Source organism: Carcharhinus amblyrhynchos, chromosome 4, assembly GCF_965287045.1.
Source record: "Carcharhinus amblyrhynchos chromosome 4, sCarAmb.v2.hapA, whole genome shotgun sequence".
NCBI lineage: Eukaryota > Metazoa > Chordata > Chondrichthyes > Carcharhiniformes > Carcharhinidae > Carcharhinus > Carcharhinus amblyrhynchos.
The window spans coordinates 75097085-75120198 of NC_137327.1; the positions used below are offsets into that span (position 1 = coordinate 75097085).

At 43.0% G+C, this 23114-nt stretch overlaps 1 protein-coding gene across 2 annotated transcripts in view; it reads right to left on the bottom strand.

The window, feature by feature from the left end:
* The window catches only part of LOC145342124 (plastin-3-like), a 112542-nt gene extending 105843 nt beyond the window's left edge, over positions 1-6699 (bottom strand). The window contains exon 1 of one of the 2 annotated variants that reach the window (XM_080187366.1): positions 6579-6699. The gene's annotated coding sequence lies outside the window, so the exon portion shown is untranslated. Of the gene's footprint in view, positions 1-6549 lie in introns of both variants that reach the window. The other variant, XM_080187365.1, reaches the window with a different exon arrangement.
* Positions 6700-23114: the final 16415 nt, after the last annotated feature.

Consider the following 23114-nt stretch of genomic DNA (forward strand, 5'->3'; position numbering starts at 1 on the left):
GAGGTCATGACCCTAAGTCTCCAGTGCTCGGATCATATGATGATATTAGGTTTTGGCTGGTTTAAGTTGTGTGACAAACAGCACAGATCACAGTCAACTTTGGCATTTTAAGCTTTTTAATCAAAACAATTCTACAACAGTACCATTGCAGCACTTTCATCTCTTGAGCAAGGTGAGTTAACGATTTAAATTCCACTCCAAAGGCTTGAATGCATAATTTGAGCTGACACTCCAGAACAGTACTGAGGGAATGCTGCAAGGTGCAGGGGCCACTTTCCAGTTGAAATATTTAACCAAGAAAAGACTTACCTTCTCAAGTGCATGTCAAAGTTTCCAAAGAGGGTCAAGGAAGTACGACTGAACATTTGTTCCTCAAACTATACCCCAAGAATCAACTGGCTATCTATCTCTTTATACAGGAATGATAGAGCTCTTAAGACGTATTAACATTCAGAGGGATCTAGGTGTGCACATCCACAGCTCCCTGAAGGTGGCAACTCAGGTGGACAAGGTGGTCAAGAAAGTGTAGGTCATGCTGGCCTTCATCGGTCAGAGCACTGAATACAGGAACAGGAAAATCATGTTACAGCTGTATAAGATTTTGGTTAAGTCTCATTTGGAGTACTGTATACAATCCTGGTTGCCCCACTACTGGAAGGATGTTGATGCATTGGAAAGGGTGCAGAAGAGATTTACCAGGATGTTGACTGGTTTGGAGGATATGGACTATGAAGAAAGATTGAACAAACTTGGATTGTTTCCATTGGAGCATCTGAAGATAAGGGAGGACCTGATTGAGGTTTACAAGATTATGACAGGCTTGGATAGTGTGATAGTCAGAGATTTTTCCCAGTGTGGAAGGGTCAATTACTTGGGGCTGAGAGTGAGAGGGGAAAGAACTGTAAGGGGCAAGTTTTCCAGATAGAGGATGGTGAATGCCTGGAACGTGCTGCCAGAGGAGGTGGTGGAAGCAGATTCTATAACAATATTCAAGAGGCATCTGGATAGATGCCTAAATATGCAGGGAATAGAGAGTATGGACCACGTAGAGGCGTGAAAATATTAGATTAAAGAGGCATCTGTCTCAGTAGACTTGGTGAGCCAAAGGGTCTGTTCCTGTTCTGTATTGTTCTTTGTTGTATGTGGGAGATTGCTGTGAGCAAATTGCTGCTGAATTTCCCTACACTAAAACACTGTAAAACAAAACTTTAAAATAAATTGCTCAGCTTTTTTTTAAGTCTACTTTGTTTCAATGGATGAAGCCAATCAGAAACATTCACAGGAGGAAATAGATTCATGTAGTAGCAACAAGGTTTAAATAAAATCAAACCAGTCTCTCAATGTTATTGAAATTAAAATTAAATTGTTGAAACCTGTTATTGAGCCTAACATGGCATTTCACTTGAGCATAATCTTACGGTGCATAAATAAAAAAGGGCGTATCTGCCAAGGTCACAGGTTTCCCAACCAGCAGAGTCAACCACACCTTCAAAGTGTGCATTCAACTAGGGCAAGTTGCAGATCAATTAGAAAGGTGGATCAGTCTCAGTTCCTACACACCCCAAAATTTCGTGGCCTGGGCCTTGGCACGTCCCTCTGCAACTGGATCCTGAACTTCCTAACTCACAGACCACAATCAGGCAACAACACCTCCTCCATGACCATCCACAATACCAGTGCCCCACAGGGCTGTATTCTCAGCCTCTTACTATACTCCTTATACACCTACGACAGTGTGGCCAAATTCCCATCCAGTTCCATTTTCAAGTTTGGTGACGGCATCACCGTATTGAGTCGGATCGTAAACAATGACAAGACAGAATACAGGAATGAGATAAGAGAATCTGGTGAACTGGTGCAGCAACAATAATCTCTCAATGTCAACAAAATGAAGGAGATTGTCATCGACTTCAGGAAGTGTAAAGGAGAACATGCCCCTGTCTACATCAATGGGATGAAGTAGAATGGGTCGAGAGCTTCAAGTTTTTAGATGTCCAGATCACCAACAACCTGTCATGGTTCCCTCATGCCAACACTATAGTTAAGAAAACCCACCAACCCCTCTACTTTCTCAGAAGACTAAGGAAATTTGGCATGTCAGCTATGACTCCCACCAACTTTTATAGATGCACCATAGAAAACATTCTTTCCAGTTGTATCACAGCTTGGTATGGCTCCTGCTTTGCCTAAGACCGCAAGGAACTAGAAAAGATCGTGAACGTAGCCCAATCCATCACGCATCCCATCCATTGACCGTCTACATTTCCCGCTGCCTCAGCAAAGCAGCCAGCATAATTAAGGACCCCACATACCCCGGACATTCTCTCTTCCCCCTTCTTCCTTCGGGAAAAAGATACAAAAGTCTGAGGTCACGTACCAACCGACTCAAGAACAGCTTCTTCCCTGCTGCTGTCAGACTTTTGAATGGACTTACCTTGCATTAAGTTGATATTTCTCTACACCCTAGCTATGACTGTAACTTGTTTCCTTCTCTATAAATAGTATGCTTTGTCTGTATAGCAAAGAAGAAACAATACTTTTCAGTATGTGACAATAGTAAATCAAAACCTACTCTCCCACCCCCCAATAATACAAAGAGTGATTTTTTAAAAAAAATACATAAAGGAGCAACTTTCGCATTTTCACATGCTGTGTGACCAGGAACTGCAATGTACAGAACTTTCAGCAACTGGCCACATCATTCTCCATCACAGTCTTTACCTTTATGTGCTACTCTGCACATATCCCAACAGAAAAAATACGTTCTGCAGTCGTGTCTTCTGTCAATATTCATAGTGATCTCCATCTTGACCAGTGCCACCACCCACACTCCCCATTTCTGCACTGTCACTCAACAATAACCATAAATACAGGGGCTTCCAAATGTGCACATAATATCCAGATCAAACTCTTCCTCCTAGATTCTGCACCTCCCCACCAATTTGCAAAATTACAATTCCTGTCACGTCATAATCATTGTTGCTGGAGACTTTGCACCTTAAATCCCAATTCCATCGCACGTACAAATTGTCCACTCAGGCCAAACCTAAAAATACACAGCCAGAGCGACCTATTACAGACCAGAGCTATATTGTCAGAAAGCTGACATGAGTCAGGATGAGCTACAATATCTTCCAACTGAATATCAGAACAAGATGGAGACATTGCTTTGAACCCTGAAAAACATTTGCTGCTGACTCCATCCCCTTCTCTACTGCTTACGTGGGTTGAACCAATCTTGAATCATTGCAGAGACTGCCCTTTAGCTCACTCCTCACCTTCAGCACATCACCTACTCCACCCTGATCCAACCCTGGTCAAACACCTCCAGCACCTCTTTGTTCCACCAAAACTCATCGTTCCTTCACAGGAAGGATAGCTTGTATAGAACTCAGCCACACAGATCACTTAACACATTAAGTTCTAATCATCTCTTTTTACTCTTGCCCAGGTCTGACTCCCACCTGTTGAATAATCTGCTAATGGCATTAATGCAAGTTTCTGCCAAAAGGTTAGGCCAAACCTCAGGGAGATACTGGCATAGTGGTATTATCATAAGGCTTGTATTCCAAGAGACCCAGTTTCGAATCCCACCATGGCAAATGGTGAATTTTAATTCAATAAGAAAGTCTGGAATTAAAGTCTAACGATGACCATGAAACCACTGTTGATTGTCATAAAAAGCCACCTGGTCTACTGGTGCTGTTTAGGGAAGGTAATCTGCCATCCTTACCTGATCTTGTCTACCTGTGACAGCAATGTGGTTGACTTTTAAATGACCCCTCAAGGGCAATTAGAGGTGGGCAATAAATTCCACCCCATGGAAGAATAAAAAGGTCACTTGTCAACTACAAGGACGCAGCTAGGCAAGAATTTAATTGCGTAAGAACCTTTTAGATACGTGGAAAAACTGTGGTTTCTGCTTTCACATTATCTTAAACAAGATTATGATCAAACTACCTTCACAATACATTTTTAAAATCATATTTCTGTACCACAACTTTCAAGACATCTCAAATACACATTTAGCAATTATTTTGAAGCAAAGTCCAGGTCGCTATGTAATAGGGTTGCCAATACTGCAGAACTCCATTTGGTTCTATAGGATTTAAACATTAATCACTAACAGCAGTAAACAACCCAGGGGAAAAGTACATGACAGAAGGATTAACAGAAATGTTGGTTTTCTTTTTCCATTTCCTTTGAACATGTTTGTTTATTTAGTTACAAAAACACTAGACAGAGTAAAACTGCAGTTTGTCAGACAGTTACAAATCATCTCATCAGTAATGAAGAACCTGCTCGCCTTCCAAATTAGTATGGAATTGGCACTGTTAATATCGACATGGGGGAGAAGTTGAAAGTGTCAGGGTGGAGAAGTTAGAGGCAAAATGCCATGTGATGGAACCTTAACAGATTACGTTCAACCAAAAAGTTAGCAGACCTATGCAAGGTCCCATTCAAATGGCTGCTGAACAACTGGTTAGTTTTTAAAAATGTATGGGATACAGGTATTGTTGGCTAGGGCAGCATTTAAAGCCCATCCCTGATAGCCCTCGAGAAGATAATGGTAAGCTGCCTTCTTGGAACACTGCAGTCTTTGAGGCGTAATATCAGCTGTAGTGCTGTTAGGGGAGGAGTTCCAGGATTTTGACCCAGCAACAGTGAACGAACGGCCACACAATTCCAAGTCAGGATAGTGTGCGACTTGGAGAGGTACTTCAAGGTGATGGTGCTCCCACATATCTGTTGCCTTTGCCCTTCTAGAATGGTTGTGGTCAAGGGTCAATTTGGGAACAGTGATCCAAGGAAAAACGTTAGCTAGAGAACTCATTTTCTGTGCTCAGAAATGTTTAGATAGTGAATGAGATCTTTAACAGACAGAACCTCAACTTAGCATCTTTGAAGTGTATCACGTCTGATAATTCAGCACTGCCTCACAGATATTGAAACATCAGCCTAAATGGTGTGCTTAAGCTTTATTGTGGGACACAAAATCATGTCCTCTGTCTTAAAGGCAACAGTTCAACCTACTGGTCTAAATTATCACCTATTTACCCCCTTCCTAAGCAGTTTGTCCTCTTCACAACCACTTGAATATGAGCCACGGAGATACGGCCATCGGTCTACAAGTGGAACATGAGGACCAGTTCAAACCGTGACTGTGGCTACCCAAGTCAGACCGTCACCCATACACTGAACATCCAGCCCCAAAGTACCCATTCCTAGTGGCATTGTGACCATCCACACCACGTCAGCTGAAGCTGAATGTTGGGGGTTAACAATCCATTGAACTGTAACTGCTTCAAAATATATCTTCTCGCCACAAAACAAATCATATTCCACTCTCCCCATTAAACAATAATTGTTACTATTTGAAACCAAGTTGCATCATAAACCACGTTCCCCAACTGGAAACAAATGAGTTATATTCACAACCCACATTCTTTGCATGGATAGATACCCTTACGACAAAATATCCTGCTGCAAAACATCTGACAGCCGTTTACACAGCAGCAATTTACACAGGGAAATAAGGTGCTGCCCCACTTCACATTAAAACCATTTTCAGATAGACTACCATTCAAAAACAGCATCACTTAAAAAGCTGAGTAATGTCTGGCCTGCCTCACTTGTTTTCCCAAATGCAAATACTACAATCGACCAAAAAACCATGCATTTCCCTAGGCAGAACTATTTAAATTTAACACAAAACACTACACACGGTTAAGAGTTAATGCCCCATTGGCAGGCAAATGCCAGGACCAGCCCTCAGCTTTCCTTTTGCTGTGACTAATGGCTTTGAACGGGTATTTGAGAATCAGCAGCAGAGGAATCTCAACCATTTCCTCTCTAATCATAAACTTAACTCACGACATTTAAATACCCAATAATTACTTTGGTGGCCCCAAGAAAAGCAAACCAGTCTTAAAACAAAAGGTGTCGCATCCACCGCCTTCACAGATCCCAAAGTAGCAAAAATAAACAAAAACACTTGATATAAAATTTGTAAGAATTCTTGTTTCTAAAAAACACACTGGGCGAGAGGAATAAAGATTGAATGGAACCCAAATCTGAGTGAAGATCCTTGATCCAGATTATTGCTCAACGTCCCGAATTTGTTTTTCAACTAAAAAAAAGTCGAAATGTTTTCAGTTCAGTGAGAAAAATCCTCTTTGGGCTGCTATACGTGGCAGACAAGATACTGATCACAGGCGCCTTCTCCACACATTTCTGACACTGCGACGGGGGGGGGGGGGGGGCGAGTTGGTGAGCAGTGAGGCGGGGAGAAGGGTGCCTTGATCAACTAAACTCAAAACTATTCCAGAGTATTTTGGAAGTTGGGAACTGGCCATTTTCTCCAGCGGTTTAAGGCACGAGTTACAAAGGGGAGACAAACACACACGGGTTCCTCCTCAAACCTAGCTGGATCCCGCGCTCTTCATCATCTCCCCTTTTGGGGGTCCCTCTATCCCCAGCCCTCCCCCTCACTTTTTCCCTCCCTCCGACTCAGCACCCCACTCTCCACAAAATGACAGTGGCACCCACCCTCAGGCAGCGGCAGCCCGGCTACTCACAACTTCAGGGAGCTCTGTCTCTGTGTTGTCTGCAGTCCGCAGGGTAAAGGAAGGGCACCACTCTCAGAGCCGCCCACATCCAGATGCTGCTCCGGGCGCTTTCCCCGCCGGGCGGGGCGGAGGGGGGGCGCCCAAGTGGGACAAGGGAGTCCCGCCTCCCACCACTGCCCATTGGATAGCCGCCTCCCGGCCACACCAATCACCCAATGTCATCCCAGAAGACTGAAGGGCGATTGGTCAATGGGGCTATCCATCACATTGGTGGCACTATTACCTGCAGAGAGTAAGTCCAGGTTGATGGCATAGTGAGTAAGCTGAGAAAAGAATGGGGAACTCTCACACCACAGGAGGGGGAAACCCTGTGTACTAGTGTATCTGTATCTCACATCCCTTCCAAAGTACCCCCTCTATTTTTAATCAAAACAAAAAAAGAAAGCAAAAAATACTGATCAGCCGATTGGATGATATTTGACTGTCAGCCAAACAACCCTTTTCCCATTTTAAATATCTTATATTTGATAAAGAGAGATAGTCCAAGAAAATGACAAATACTTTTTTAAAAATGTCCTGATGATTTTACCACAGTGTTGTAATTTTTAAAATCTCTGATTCTTTTGACCAGTTTGCTTACTCCAATGTTTTACCCCGGTGCCCTTATTTGTAAGGTGGACAAAGGACAAACACAAGTTAAAGGTTCAACAAGTTTATTAACAATAGCACTACTAACCCTTAAATTACCCACATAAAACAAGAGGATACCCCAAAATCAGATGTACTACCCGCAAAGATGGTTTGGTTAAAACTGCAGGCTCGATTCTCTGAGTCCCTCTGGCCTGTCATTACGAAGGCGAGTCTCGATGGCAGCTTCTTCCTTCCTTCCTTCTCTGGTCAGTCTTCTGAATGGTCAAGGGTCACCTCCTTCATCAAGTCTTCCCTCCTGGTGTCTGCAAGTGTGTTCCTTTATCCCCTGCCTGCTTGCCTTTCCAGAAACTTCTCTGGCTTCTGGCCAATGAGGTCCCAGGAGGGGGTCCCAGTACCCAGTGGGTTTCTTGATGTCTGCCTGACAGGACGCCAGGGTCCGCCCTCAGGTGTCCATCTCCATGCTGCTGCTTACATGTAACCTGTTATCAGATTAAGCCAACTGCAGGAACTCTTGGTGATAGAAAGTCTGGCCCAACCTTTGCTTCTAACAATAGGCTGGTGCATTTCAATGGGGTGCAATGATTTCCTGCTAAGTATCAGTAGGGTGCAACGACCTTTGATAGGAGGTTGATGAGTCAGGCCCAGACAGATTTGTGTATTGTACAACTGGTCTGCCTGAGATTTGACTGTGTTTGATTTTTAATATGCTCAATTCTTTAATTTAGGATATCCAATTTTATCAGCCATAAAACCAGGCCCTGTTTATGTTACAACAGGGTCACACACAGCAGTGTCCTGGAGATTGGTCTTCAATTTCTGAAGAATCCAGACCAATCCTAGAAGGTTAGCATTCTGTGCAGAAGGCCGCAAGCAACTAAGCATATGCCCTGCGGCCTTCTCCATGAGCCACCCAGCCAGAGACAAAGCCATGAAAGAGAAATAGGCAGCTATTTATTTTTGCTTTCTCCTAAATTTGGAAATTTCTGAGCTTTGGCTATACTCCACTTGATGTGGATAAGCCGGCGTTGGACTGGGGTAAACACAGTAAAAAGTCTGACAACACCAGGTTTAAGTCCAACCGATTTATTTGATAGTAAACTCACAAGCTTTCGGGTTTGTCCCTTCGTCAGGTGTCACCTGATGAAGGGACAAACCCAAAACTTTTTACTGTATCCTCCACTTGCCAGATTGCTATTTGTCTGGCAGCACGGTTGCACAGTGGTTAGCACTGCTGCCTCACAGCACCAGGGACCTGGGTTTGATTCCCAGCTTGGGTCACTGTCTTTGTGGAGTCTGCACATTCTCCATGTGTCTGCATGGGCTTCCTCTGGTGCTTCAATTTCGTTCCACAGTCCAAAAAATGTGTTGGTTGGACACATTGGCCATACTAATTTCTCCCTCGGTGTACCCAAACAGAGTTGCCAGAGTGTAGCAACTAGGGGATTTTCACAGAAACTTCATTGCAGTGTTAATGTAAGCCTACTTGTGACACTGATAAATAAATTTTTAAAAAACTTGTAGTTACTCATCAATAACATCTTGCAAAAAGAACTTTCACATCCCTCTAAATTGTAAACGAAATGCCTTTGCCTCCATCAACTTGTTACAGTATCTCAATAGTTCAATCGTGCACTTTTCTTACCAGAAAGATAGGGCTAAGAAAGTACCTTTGGCCCTTCTTAATTTGGCCTTCCAGAAGAATTCAGTTTCCCAAACCATAATGTTAAATTTAAAATATCCATAGAATTTTTAGGAACATAGGAATCATGAATGAGAGTAGGCAATTCTACCCTTCAAGCTGGCTCTGCCATTAACGTGATCATGGCTGACCTTATCCTGGTCTCAACTCCACTTTCCTACCCTGCTCCCCATAGCTCTTTATTCTACTTTTCATCAGAAATCTATCTACTTCTTTCTTGAATCTGTTGATTAATTTTGGCCCTACTGAACTCTGGGGCAGTGAGGTCCACAGATTCACAACCCTCTGAGAGAAGTAGTTTCTCCTCACATCAGTTTTGAACCTGCAGGTGGTCAGGAAGGCAAATGGGATGCTGGCCTTCATAGCGAGGGGGATTGAATATAAAAGTAGGGAGGTCTTGCTGCAGCTGTATAGGGCATTGGTGAGGCCGCAGCTGGAGTACTGTGTGCAGTTTTGGGCGCCGCACCTGCGCAAGGATATTTTGGCCCTGGAGGGAGTGCAGAGGAGGTTTACTAGGCTGATACCGGAGTTGAGGGGATTGAGCTATGAGGAGAGGCTGAATAAACTAGGCTTGTACTCGTTAGAGTTTAGAAGAATGAGGGGAGATCTCATTGAGACGTATAAGATGATGAATGGGATGGATAGGATAGAGGTGGAGAGACTCTTCCCGCTCAAAAAAGACAGTAGGACTAGGGGGCACAGCCTCAAGATAAAGGGGAGGCGGTTTAGAACGGAGTTGAGGAGGAACTTCTTCACTCAAAGGGTGGTGAATCTCTGGAATTCTCTGCCCGTTGAAGTGGTGGAGGCTGCCTCGCTAAATATTTTTAAGAAGCGGGTTGATGGGTTCTTGATAAGAGAGGGGATTAAGGGTTATGGGGAGAGGGCGGGAAAGTGGAACTGAGCCACAACAGATCAGCCATGATCTTATTGAATGGCGGGGCAGGCTCGAAGGGCTAGATGGCCTACTCCTGCTCCTATTTCTTATGTTCTTATGTTCTTATGTTCTTATGTACCTCCTCTCATTTTATATCTATGACCTCTTGTTCTAGATTGTCCCACAAGGGGGGACATCTGTTCAATGTCCACATGATCAATCCCTTTAATTGGATTACCCTCATTTGTCTGAATTCCAGTGAGTACAAGCCCAAACTCTTCAACCGCTTTTCATACAATGGCCCTTTTGTCCCTGGAATCAATCTAGTGAATCTCCACTGAACTGCCTTCAGTGCCATCACATCCTTCCTCAAATAAGGAGACCAAAACTGAATATAATACTCTAGGTGTGCTCTCACCAATGACTCATACAACTGTAATATCACTTCTTTAGTTTTAAAATCCAATCCTTTTGCAACAAAATCAAAGGTTACATATGCCTGTTGTATTATATTCTGCACCTGTGTACCCTCTTTCTGCTTTACGCTCAAGGACACCCAGATCCCACTGCACTGATGCACTTTGAATCTACTTCCAACTTACAATAACAATTTGCTCTTTTATTTTTCTGGCCAAAATAGATAAGTGCGCACTCAATCACATTAAACTCTGTGGGTGGAATTTTGCCAGCTTGCCTCGCCTATTGATGGGCAGAATGAACCAGTAAAATTGCATGAGAGCTCAGAAATCAGGATCATGCCTTTATGAGAGCCGGATTTCTGGCGAGGTCAGCCTGGGTAAAAGGCTGAATAATTTACTTAAATATATTTAAATATTTAAATATTCATATGCATGTGTTTAGTGAGCTCGGTGCGCAAACATCTGGACTCATAAGAACATAAGAACATAACAAATAGGAGCAGGAGTAGGCCATCTAGCCCCTCGAGCCTGCCCCACCAGTCAATAAGATCACGGCTGATCTGAAGTGGCTCAGTTCCACTTTCCCACTTTCTCCCCATAACCCTTAATCCCCTTGCCTACCAAAAACCTATCTACCCGCGTCTTAAAAATATTTAGCGAGGCAGCCTCCACCACTTCAACGGGCAGAGAATTCCAGAGATTCACCACCCTTTGAGTGAAGAAGTTCCTCCTCAACTCTGTTCTAAACTGCCCCCCCCCCCTTATCTTGAGGCTGTGCCCTCTAGTCCTGCTGTCCTTTCTGAGCAGGAAGAACCTCTCCACCTCTACCCTATCCATCCCTTTCATCATCTTATATGTCTCAATAAGATCGCCCCTCATCCTTCTAAACTCTAACAAGTACAAGCCCAGTCTATTCAGCCTCTCTTCATAGCTCAACCCCCTCAACTCCGGTATCAGCCTAGTGAACCTCCTCTGCACTCCCTCCAAGGCCAAAATATCCTTGCGCAAGTGCGGCGACCAAAACTGCACACAGTACTCCAGCTGCAGCCTCACCAGTGCCCTGTACAGTTGCAGCAAGACCTCCCCACTTTTATATTCAATCCCCCTCGCTATGAAGGCCAGCATCCCATTTGCCTTCCTGACCACCTGCTGCACCCGTAGGCTGGGTTTTTGCAACTCATGCACAAGGACCCCCAGGTCCCTCTGCACCGTAGCATGCTGCAGCTTTTCGCCCTGTAAGTAGTAGTCCTCCCTACTATTATTCCTGCCAAAGTGGATAACCTCACACTTGCCAACATTGTATTCCATCTGCCAGGTCCTCGCCCATTCGCTCAGCCTATCTAGATCCTTCTGCAGACTTTCTACACCCTCCGAACAATTTGCTTTTCCACTTATCTTTGTGTCATCAGCAAATTTCGACAGCCTACACTCAGCTCCCTCCTCCAGATCTTCTATATAAATGGACTCACTTGCCATTATGGCATCGCCAGGAGAGGTTCTCTCCGGTGAGGAAAACACCTGCTCCCCACAAATGGGGAACAGCCCTGTTGGCCTCACTGGTGAAACCAAAGGAACTATTGAGACCCCCTAGGGAGATCGAGGGCAAGGGGGGGTACTCCTTGAGCAGTGCCAGCTTGCCACTTGGGCAATGCCCACCAGGCAATGCCAGGGGGCCAGGCCCTATGGGGTTAGGACCTAAGGGCAGGGCCTTGGGATGAGGCGTAGGGGGTCGGATCTATAGGGTGGGGTCTTGGCGGAGGCATATGGCGAGCTGGCATGCAGCAGGAGCCCAAACCTGGAGGAGGGGAGCCTGCTGTGCACACTGCAACGGGATCGGATCATAAGGGGGAGGGGAGGGAGGGAGGGGGATCGGATCGGGGAGGAGGAGCCTAAGCAGTCTGGAGAGGTGGTGCTGTGCGGGCTAGATGCCCATGCGTTGTGTAGCTCACAATCTGCAAATGCAGGGGAGGAGCCCTCTCTCTCTCCCTCTCTCTGTCTGTCAGACCTCTGCAGTCCCTCCATTGGTATTGGTCTCTTGATTTTCAACAATTTCTGGCATTTTCTCATTTCCCATTATTCATTTCATAGGATCATCCTCTTAGGGACCAATGCTCAATATAGCTACTTTTTGCCTTTTTATATACTCATAGAAGCTTTTACTGTCTGTTTTTATATTTTTTGCTGGTTTTCATTCATTCTCCAATTTCTTCCCCTTTGCTACTTTTTTATGTATCATTTCCTGGTTTCTAAAATTTTCCCAATCTTCTGTCCTACAATTCATCTTTGCAACATTGTTTCTCACCATCTAAGATTGCTTAGTTAGCCATGGATGATGTACTCTTCTCTTTTTTCACTCTTTTTATTTCAATGGGATATATCTTTGTTTATGAAATATCTCCTTAAATGTCTGCCACTCTTTCTCTATTATGTCACCTTCTAACATATTTACCAAGTCCACTTTAGTTCACTCTGTCCTCATCCATCTATAATTGCCTTTATTTCAGTTGAAGACCCACATTTTTCTCTTTCAAACTGAATGTGAAATTCTATTATGTTGTAATCATTCTTGCCTAGACAATCTTTTACTATGACATCTTTAATCAATCTTGTCTCATTACAGATTACCAGGTAAAAAAGAGTTCAGTCTCTGGTAAGTTCCAGAATGTTTTGTTCTAAAAGTGTCCCAAAATACTCTTATGAACTCGCCTTCCAGGCCACCTTTGTAAATGAAATTTGTCCAATCAATACGAAGATTGAAGTCACCCATGATGATTGCTTACTCGCAAGCCTCCATTATTTCTTTATAGATACTCTGTCCCACTATGTAGTTACTGTTAGGGGGCAAACAACAAAACATCTTTACTATGGAAATATGTCCCAGGCACTTAGCAAGAGAGGGATCGGAAGCAAGAATTGCTTTTTAAGTCATTCCTTTCTTGACCTCAGAATATTACAAAACACTTTACAACCAATTAATGTAGGAAAACCAGCAGCCAATTTACAGGCAGCAAGGTCCCACAAATAACAATGAGGCATTGACGAGTGAATATTATAGAATTAGCAGTCATTGTATTGTAAACCTTTAGCAGAGGTAATATGCTTTCTGCTGTCTCTCTTCAGAAAAAAATTCTTAGCAGCCAGGGACTGTGATAAAACAAAGATATACACATTTCAGACCTAATAGTAGGGTGTTTTCTGGCACCTTGTGTACCCTTTTATCTATACAAGTGTCTGGTAAGGACTAACAAATAACCCTCAGCATCAGGTAAACTAAAAAGTTTCTTTTAGCTAAATGATGAACAAGGCATAGAATGTAATTTGTGTCTTTGGTTAATATTATTTTAGTGCTGTGGTGCATGGAAATAATTGGACCCATCCTGGCATCTTGGGTACCTGTCCTGAATTCATTGGTGAGAAATGACTAATATCAGGTAAATTACCAGTGCCTAGTAATAAAGTGCTCGAAGACGGGGGGCAATCCTCATCAGCTGGGAGTCCTTGACAGGCAGTCATCTTCCTTAGATGTAAGGTGGTCCAGGAAAGAACGAGAAATAGTGTGTGTCAGGGTTGGCGGGGGGCGGGGGGGGGGGGGGGCAGTTATGTTGTTGGGGAGCTCCCCAACACCTTGACTGAAGAGCAGATGAGGCTGTCATCAGCTATTGAGATCAACACATTTCATTACCAATTTTAAAATATATATAATTATGTTTTTCACATTCTCTTTGCTCTATTTTTGTTGCTGTATGTATTTTTAGCTTTTATCAGACTCCACCCAAGGTGCCAGGGATCTTGTTTCCAATTAACCAGATATCAAGCTTAATTCATCTACAGAAGCATCTGACCCTTTAATCATTTTGAGAAAGACCCTAACTTTGAGAAGAATGATTGAGAGCAGCTAAACTTAAATAACTATGTTTCCTTCAAATACATATTTGGAACAAAAACCCCAAAGAGCTTCACGTTTAAATTATTTGATCCTTCCCTCAGCCTCAGACAAATTAATAACTGTATGAAGTGAAACTGCAATTTGACTTTTGTCAATGATTAGTATTAAACTGTTTTTTAACCCACTTTATGCCATAGCAGAAAGAAGGAAGACAATGCCAACTTAAATCATAGATAAAATGTTTCATTTTGCCATATATACTTTACTGAGATTTGCTTTTTTTGTTCAATTTCCTAGCCACTGACATATTTTATTAAATCAGTAATCAGTGAAGGACTTTAAGGTATCCTGAAAAAATAGAAGAGATTCTCTACACACAAGTTCTTTCTTTCAGTCATTTTGGAGTTTCTTGACTACTTCCTTGTTTAAATACTCTCCTACTTTGATATGGTCAGCAAATGTTTTTAGTTTTCATTCTTCATATTTCAAATCATTAGTGTAATAAGAAACAATAAATGGTTCCAACACCTATCCAGGGCCATTTCACTCAATGCTTGACCCATCTGGGATCACACCTCTAACCTCCAAGCTTTGAGCCAATTATTGTTCTTAATTCAAATGTCTCACCTTCTAAAGATTAAATAAAGGCGAGGCATTGGAGGAAGATGGTGAGGTCAACCATGTCAAATGTTGCAGAACAGTAAAGGAATTGGCACTCATAATGTTAAAATGGCGGCGCAGGCTCGTTGGGCCAAAGGGCCTGTTTCCTGTGCTGTGTTGTGTGTTGTTCTTTGAATGTTGAACAGTAAAGGAATTAGAGGTTATGGTAGCAGGCAGGCAACTGGAGCTGAGTCCATGAAAAGATCAGCCATGATCTTATTGAATGGTGAAGCAGACTCGAGCGGCCAGATGGCCTACTCCTGCTCCTAATTTCTATGTTCTTACGTTAGAAGGGTTGAGAAGAAATGGTTTGCCACAGTCATAATTGCAGAGGATGTTATTTTGTGTCTTTGATTAACATTGTTTTAATGTTGTGGTGAGTGGAAACAATTTTAAGTGTTCAAACACACAGTTGAAAGAAAGGTAGATTTGGGAGATGACAACACATTCAAGGACCAAGGAGAGGAAGGCGGGGATTGAAAATGTGACAGTAGTTTGCAGGGACAAAGGGATCAAGAGGGGGACTTTAATGGAGGTGATTATGACACCAAATTTGAAGGAGAGGGAAACAGTATTTGAGGAAAGGGAACCTTTAGTAATATTAATTAACATGGGAACAATGAAGGGAGGTTACATGGCCAGTAGTTTCAGAGGAATGGGATCAAGAGAGTGGTAAGTGAGTTTCATGGGCAAGATGAGCTTGGTAAGGGCATGAGGCGAGGTGGGAGAGAAACAAGAGAGAGGTAGGATTAGTAAGTTTGCGGATGACACAAAGATTAGCCGGGTAGTTGACAGTGAGGCTGACTGTCGGGCCACAAGAGAATAGAGATGGAATGGTCAAATGGGCAGATAAGTGACAGATGGAATTTAACCCTGAAAAGTATGAGGTGATACACTTTGGAAGGCATAATTTATCAAGGAAGTGTTCAATGGCATGACACTAGAAAATTTTTACCTTGGTGTGTTTGTCCACATATCTCTGAGACGGAAGGGCATGTTAGTAGGGTGGTCAAAAAGACATATGGGACACTTGCCTTTATCAATAGAAGCATAGATTACAAAATCAGGGAAGTCATGTTAGAGTTGTATAGAACTTTGATGAGACCGCAGCTAGAGTTCTGGCTGCCATATTGCAGGAAGGATGTGATTGCACCAGAGGGGTTGCAGAGGAGATTCATCAGAATGTTGCCTGTGATGGAACATTTAAGTTATGAAGAGAGGTTGGATAGGCTTGGGTTGTTTTCGTTGGAGTAGAGAAGACTGAGGGGCAACCTGATTGAGGTGTACAAGATTGTGTTGGACACAAAGTGGATAAGGAGCATCTGTTCTCCTGAGTTAAAGAGTTAGTCCCAAGGGGTATAGGTTTAAGGTGAGAGGCAGGGAGTTAAGGGGGATACCCAGATAGTGATGACAGCCTGAAATGCGCTGCCCAGGCGTGTGGTAAAGGCAGGTTGCCTCACATCCTTTAAAAAGTACCAGGATGAGCACTGTGCATATCATAGTATTCAAGGCTGCAGGCCAAGTGTTGGTAGATGGATTAGGTGGGAATTCAGGTGTTTCTCACATGCTGGTGCAGACTCAATGGGCCAAAGGACCTCTTCTGCACTTTATGATTCTATGATCCTATGATATAAATTCCAGTTTACAATATTCTCCACAAATCTGTAATTCTACAATTCAATAAGAAACAACCAACAAATGATTTTATTTAAAGCTTTGTCACTTTTGTTTTGAAAGAGGAAGAGATAATTTGTTTCTCCGAGCAGGGTTCCACACCATCACTTGGCAGATAAAGCTTTTGGACTGCTGAAATTGCCAACTAAAGATCAAGATGCCTGAAGATTTCCACGGAGGAAATTTTCCAAAATCTTCATCCTGCTACCTCAGGTGTGATCAGAAAGACAATGGCTGAAATCTTCCATCCTTGTTCATGGCTGGGATTTCTGGTTCCGCTGATAATGAATGGAATTCTGAAATTCTTGCTCGCAACCAGTTCTGACCATGGATGAGACCGGAGAATCTCATCCAATAAGCAGGATTCAAAGCAGGATTAGGCTATTGAGTTGAAAGATCAGCCATGATCGTGATGAATGGCAGAGCAGACTCAAAGGGCCAAATGGCCTCCTCCCGCTCCTATCTTCTACATTAATAAGCTGAATACTTATAATTGAAGGAAAGTTTTGCAGTCTTGTTTACAGGGCAAATCTTTTAAGATAAAAAGGATCTTTAGAAAGGTTTATTATAAATCCAATGTCAATGTGACGCAAGAATTTAATCCTACTAGCAAACTCTCTTTTAATAAAGTAAATATTCTAAACTTGTTCAAACTTTTGTTTAATAAGTTGGAACCATAACTTTATTAAATTTATTTCACGATTATTCACCGCAATATTTGCTTAGCATTGTCAAAGTTTGAAAACGGGCAGACAGCCTAACAGGATAAGTGAAGACAACTGAGCTGAACACAGTGAATTTTCTACTTGAAGGGTCAGTATTTCCATGGTATTTTTACACAAGTTATTCAAAAATATGTTGTTCTGTTTTAAATCAGACTACTTTCACCAAAAAAAATGTTTCAGTTAAAATTGCTTTGACGGGAAAGCATTGCAAGTTTCCATATTCAATATTGTATAGACAGCAAAAAGCTGGAATATAAGTTACTAGTTGGGGCTTTTTGCAGTTTCACATGACATCACTGTACTTACTGTACATACGTACTTACGCAAGGATATTTTGGCCTTGGAGGGAGTGCAGAGGAGGTTTACTAGGCTGATGCCGGAGTTGAGGGGGTTGAGCTATGAGGAGAGACTGAATAAATTAGGCTTGTACTCATTAGAGTTTAGAAGAATGAGGGGAGATCTCATTGAGACGTATAAGATGATGAATGGGATGGATAGGATAGAGGTGGAGAGACTCTTCCCGCTCAGAAAGGACAGTAGGACTAGGGGGCACAGCTTCAAGATAAAGGGGGGTCGGTTTAGAACGGAGTTGAGGAGGAACTTCTTCACTCAAAGGGTGGTGAATCTCTGGAATTCTCTGCCCGTTGAAGTGGTGGAGGCTACCTCGCTAAATATTTTTAAGACGCGGGTTGATGGGTTTTTGATAAGAGAGGGGATTAAGGGTTATGGGGAGAGGGCGGGAATGTGGAACTGAGCCACGACGGGTCGGCCATGATCTTATTGGGTGGCGGGGCAGGCTCGAGGGGCTGGTTGGCCTACTCCTGCTCCTATTTCTTATGTTCTTATGTTCTTATGTACTTGCTATTTTAATTTAGGCATTAACTTGTTGAATACAGAAAAGTCATTAAGTGTTGATTCTCTTATGGCACCAACAGCAATTTTCTGATCTTAACGAATGCTGGGGCATTTTTCTGTAGAAAAGCAGAGTGAAGGATGATCTAACTTATTGAGCATTATGGTCTTTAACATAATGGAAGGGTTTGATAAGGTGGAAGTAGTGAAGATATTTCTATTTGTGGAGAGTCTAAAACTAGGGCTCATAAATATAAGACAGCAACTAAAAATCTAATGAGAAACTTCTTTACCTCAAGAATGTGAAATTTGCTATCACAAGTAGTTGATGTGAATAGCGTAGTTTTTAAGACAAAGCTAGAAAAGTACATGGTGGTGGGTGGGGGAAGGAATGCAAGGATGTGCAAATAGGGTGAAATGAAGTAGGGTAGGATGCTTGAAGAGAACACAATCAACATGAAGTCCCTGGGCCAATGGGTTTTTTCTATACTGTAAATTCTTTGTAACCCCTAATAGTGCTGAACCCACTTCAATTAGCTGCACCTTCATCTGTTCAGCCCCTGAATTCTAGAAGTCTTAGCCTAAACATTTCCACCTTTCCTCCATTAAGATGCACCTGAAAAGCTATTCCTTGAGCTCAGATTTTGGTCCTCTTTCCTGACATCTTCTTTAGCTCGATGTTAATTGTTATCAATTAATGCTCCTGTAAAGCACGTCTGGAACATTTTACTGTACATTAAAGCATCATGTAAATGTATATTCTTCTTGTTAAAACTTTTTAAGAGCCCTTCTTTTCTATTCTGTTGAATATTCATCCTTTTCATTGTTAAATGTTCTCCCACCCTTTGGTCCAAATAATCCAATCTATTTATCTGGACTGATTGGTTGTCATAAGATTGTTTTATATAGAGGATGAGTGATGAGGTACTGAAGGATGATTAATATGTAAAACAATGCCCCTCCCTTGTTCCACAAGTGTTTAATTATTTACATTGGAGGATCTCAGGCTGCAGGTTTTACAGCAGAATGGGAAGCCTGGTGAGATGTTTTTCACTTTCATTATTTTAGCAGGGGGGAAATGTTGCGGTAACCTAACTGGCTCAAATCAGAGAAGGAGCTAAGAAATACTCATGAAAATAAACACCTGAGGAGAGTCTGGCTGCAACATGATGAGCTCAGTTAATTTTCAGAGAATGTAAATAGAGTTGTAAAACCATTCTTCTCTGTAGTTGTTGAATCAGCAAAGTTCTCCAAAATAATCATTTAAATGTATGTGTGCAGTACTTCCAAATATCCAGATGTGTTGATTTGTGACCACAATATGTACCGTTTGCAAGACTCACTGTGGAATCTCACCATGGCTCTTTCGACAGAACCTCCCAAACCTACAACCTCTATCATCCAAAACGACAAGAACAGCACAGGAATACCACCATCTGCAAGTTCCCCTCCAAATCACACACCATCCTGACTTGGAACTAAACTGCCATTTCTTCACTGTTGCTTGGATAAAATCCTGGAATCTTCTACCTAACAGCACTATGAGCGCGCTTAACCACACAAACTACAGTGGTTCAAAAAAGTGCCCCCTTCTCAAGCACAATTAAGGATGAGCAATAAATGCTGACCTTGTTAGCAATGATGTGGAGGTGCAGCGTTGGACTGGGATAAGCACAGTAAGAAGTCTCACAACACCAGGTTAAAGTCCAACAGGTTTATTTGGTAGAACAAGCTTTCGGAGTCTTGCTCCTTCTTCAGGTGAGTGAGGAGTTGTATTCACAAACAGGGCATATATAGACACAAACTCAGTTTACAAGATAATGGTTGGAATGCAAGTGTTTACAGGTAGTCAAGCCTTAAAGGTACAGACAATGTGAATAAGCACAGGTTAAAGAGGTATGTACTGTCTCCAGCCAGGACGGTTAGTGAGTGTTGTGGGTATTACAGATAGTGTGACATGAACCAAGATCCCGGTTGAGGCCGTCTTCATGTGTGCGGAAGTTGGCTATCGGCTTCTGCTCAACAATTCTGCACTGTTGTGTGTCATGAAGGCTGCCTTGGAGAACACTTACCCGAAGATCAGAGGCTGAATGCCCGTGACTGCTGAAGTGTTTCCTGACTGGAAGTGAACACTCCTGCCTAGTGATTGTGAACAGTGTTCATTCACCTGTTGTCATAGCATCTACATGATCTCCCCAATGTACCATGCCTTGGGACATTCTTTCCTGCAGCATATCAGGTGGACAGCGTTGACCGAGTTGCAAGAGTATGTACCGTATACCTGATAGATGGTTTTCTCATGTGAGCTGATGGCATCCACGTCGATGGTCCAGCACGTCTTGCAGAAGTTGCTGTGGCAGGGCTGTGTGATGGCGTGGTCACTGTTCTCCTGAAGGCTGGGTAGTTTGCTGCAGACAATGGTCTGTTTGAGGTTGTGCAGTTGTTTGAAGGCAAGAAGTGGTAGTGTGGGGATGGCCTTGGCGAGATGTTCATCTTTATCAACAACGTGTTGAAGACTCCAGAGCAGATGTCGTAGCTTCTCCACTCCGGGGAAGTACTGGATGACAAAGGATACTCTGTCCGCCATGTCCCGTGTTTGTCTTCTGAGGAGGTCGGTGTGGTTTTTCACATCAAAACTGTTGATCAATGAGTTGAGCACCATATCCTGTTTTTATGAAGCTGGAGAAGTGAAGCATCGTGAGGTTATCCATGGGCTTGCAGTACAGTGAAGTGCTGAGGTGATCATCCTTGATGGAGATGCGTGTGCCCAAGAATGCAATTGATTCCGGAGTGTTGTCGATGGTGAGTCTGATGGTGGGATGGAACTTGTTGATGTCATCATATAGTTGTTTCAGTGATTGTTCGCCATGAGTCCAAAGGAAGAAAGTATCATCGATGTATCTAGTGTACAGCGTTGGTTGAAGGTCCTGTGCAATGAAGAGGTCTTGTTCGAACCTTAGCATGAAGATGTTGGCATATTGAGGTGCGAATTTGGTCCCCATATTTGTTGCGTGTGTCTGGATGAAGAACTGGTTGTTGAAGGTGAAGACATTGTGATCCAGGATAAAGCGGATGAGTTGTAGACTTGCATCTGGAGATTGGCAGTTGTCGGCGTTGAATACTGAGGCAGTTGCAGCAATGCCATCGTTATGGGGGATGCTGTGTAGAGTGCCGAGACATCCATTGTGACGAGGAATATTCCTGGTTCAACTGCTCCATGTGTGCTGAGTTTCTGTAGGAAGTCTGTAGTGTCGTGGCAGAAGCTGGGGGTTCTTTGTACAATGGGTTTCAGGATGCCCTCAACGTAGCCGGAGAGGTTCTCACACAGGGTCCCATTGCCTGATACAATGGGACAGCGGGTGTGCTGGCCTTGTGTATCTTCAGGAGGCAGTAGTACTCCCCAACACGGGGAGTATGTGGGATGAGGGCACAGATGATGCTCTGAAGGTCCAGATCGAAGGTCTTGATCAGTCTGTTGAGTTGATAGGTGTGTTCTTTGGTTGGATCTGTGGGTAACTGTCTGTAGTGTTCCTCTTTGTTCCGTTGTCGGTACACTTCTTTGCAGTAATCCGTTCTGTTCAATATGACAGTGGCCCCTCCTATGTCTGCTGGTTTGATGAAAATGTTGCAGTTGGTTTTGAGAGCATGGATGGTGTTGTGTTGTGCTTGGATGAAGTTTGGGGCTGAGTGCAGTTGATGAATCTGGCATTGACGCACCTCCAGACAGCTTGGGCATACATGAGGAGTCGAGGGCAGCGGCCTTCCAGAGGAGTCCAATTTGACTCTTTCTTCTGCGAATCTCTCTGTTGGCTGTTCCAGTTCATTGGTTGTCTCATTGTGTTCGCTTTTCACTTCTTGGGGTTTGTGGAAGAACTGCATACATAAGGACAGCCTCAACTGGGATCTTGAGTTCATATCACACTATCTGTAACACCCACAACTTGCCTGGGCTTGAAAAGTCTCACTAACTGTACTGGCTGGATACAATACACATCTCTTTAACCTGTGCTTAACCCTCTCTCCATTCACGTTGTCTGTACCTTTAAGACTTGATTACCTGTAAAGGCTTGCATTCCAACCACTATCTTGTAAGTTGAGTTTGTGTCTATATATGCCTGTTTGGGAACACAACCCCTTACTCACCTGAAGAAGGAGTGACACTCTGAAAGCTTGTGCTACCAAATAAACCTGTTGGACTTTAACCTGGTGTTGTGAGACTTCTTACTGTGCTTGTCAGCAATGCCTACAATGCACAAATTAATTTGAAAAATTAATTATGTACAGCAATTACTGTTTTCATATAGAAAATTCAATGTAATAAAACATCCCCAAGGTGCTTTCAAAGGCATTGCAAAACAATCTATGATACCTAGGAGATGTTAGGCAGGTGACTAAAAGCTTGTTCAAAAAATGTTTTAACAGTGGTCTTAAAGGAGTAAAGAAAGGTAGGGAATTGGAGAGGTTTCAAGAGGGAACCCCAGGATTTAGGGCTGTAACCAATAAAAGGTCAATTAAAATTGGGGATGCTCAAGAAGCCAGAATTAAAAAGGAACCCAGATATCTTGGAGGGTCATGGGGCTGGAGGACATTACAGAGAGAGGGAGAAGCGAGGGCATGGAGGGATCTGAAAACAAGGATGAGAATTTAAAGTTAGGTGTTACTTAACCAGGACCTAAACTCAATGTAGGTCAGTGAGCACAGGGTGATGGTGAATGAAATTCAAAATTAGTTAAGCCTTGGGTAGCAGAGCTTTCGATGAGTTTACTTTATTCAAGTTTACAAGGGTAGACATATGAGGCTGGTCAGGAATGCATTAGACTAATAAAGCCTAGAGGTAACAATGGCCAGAATGAGAGCTTCAGCAAAATATGAGCTGAGACAGTGTAGAGATAGGAGATGTTACGGAGGTGGAAATCAGATATGGAGTCAAAAGGTCATCCTGGGTCACTAAGGTTGTGAACAATTTGGTTTACTGTCTGCAGAGTCTGCATATTCTCTCTATGTCTGCGTGGGTTTCCTTTGGGTGCTCTGGTTTCCTTCCACAGTCCGAAAGATGCACTGGTGAGGTGCATTGGCTAATTCTAAATTCTCTCGCAGTGTACCTG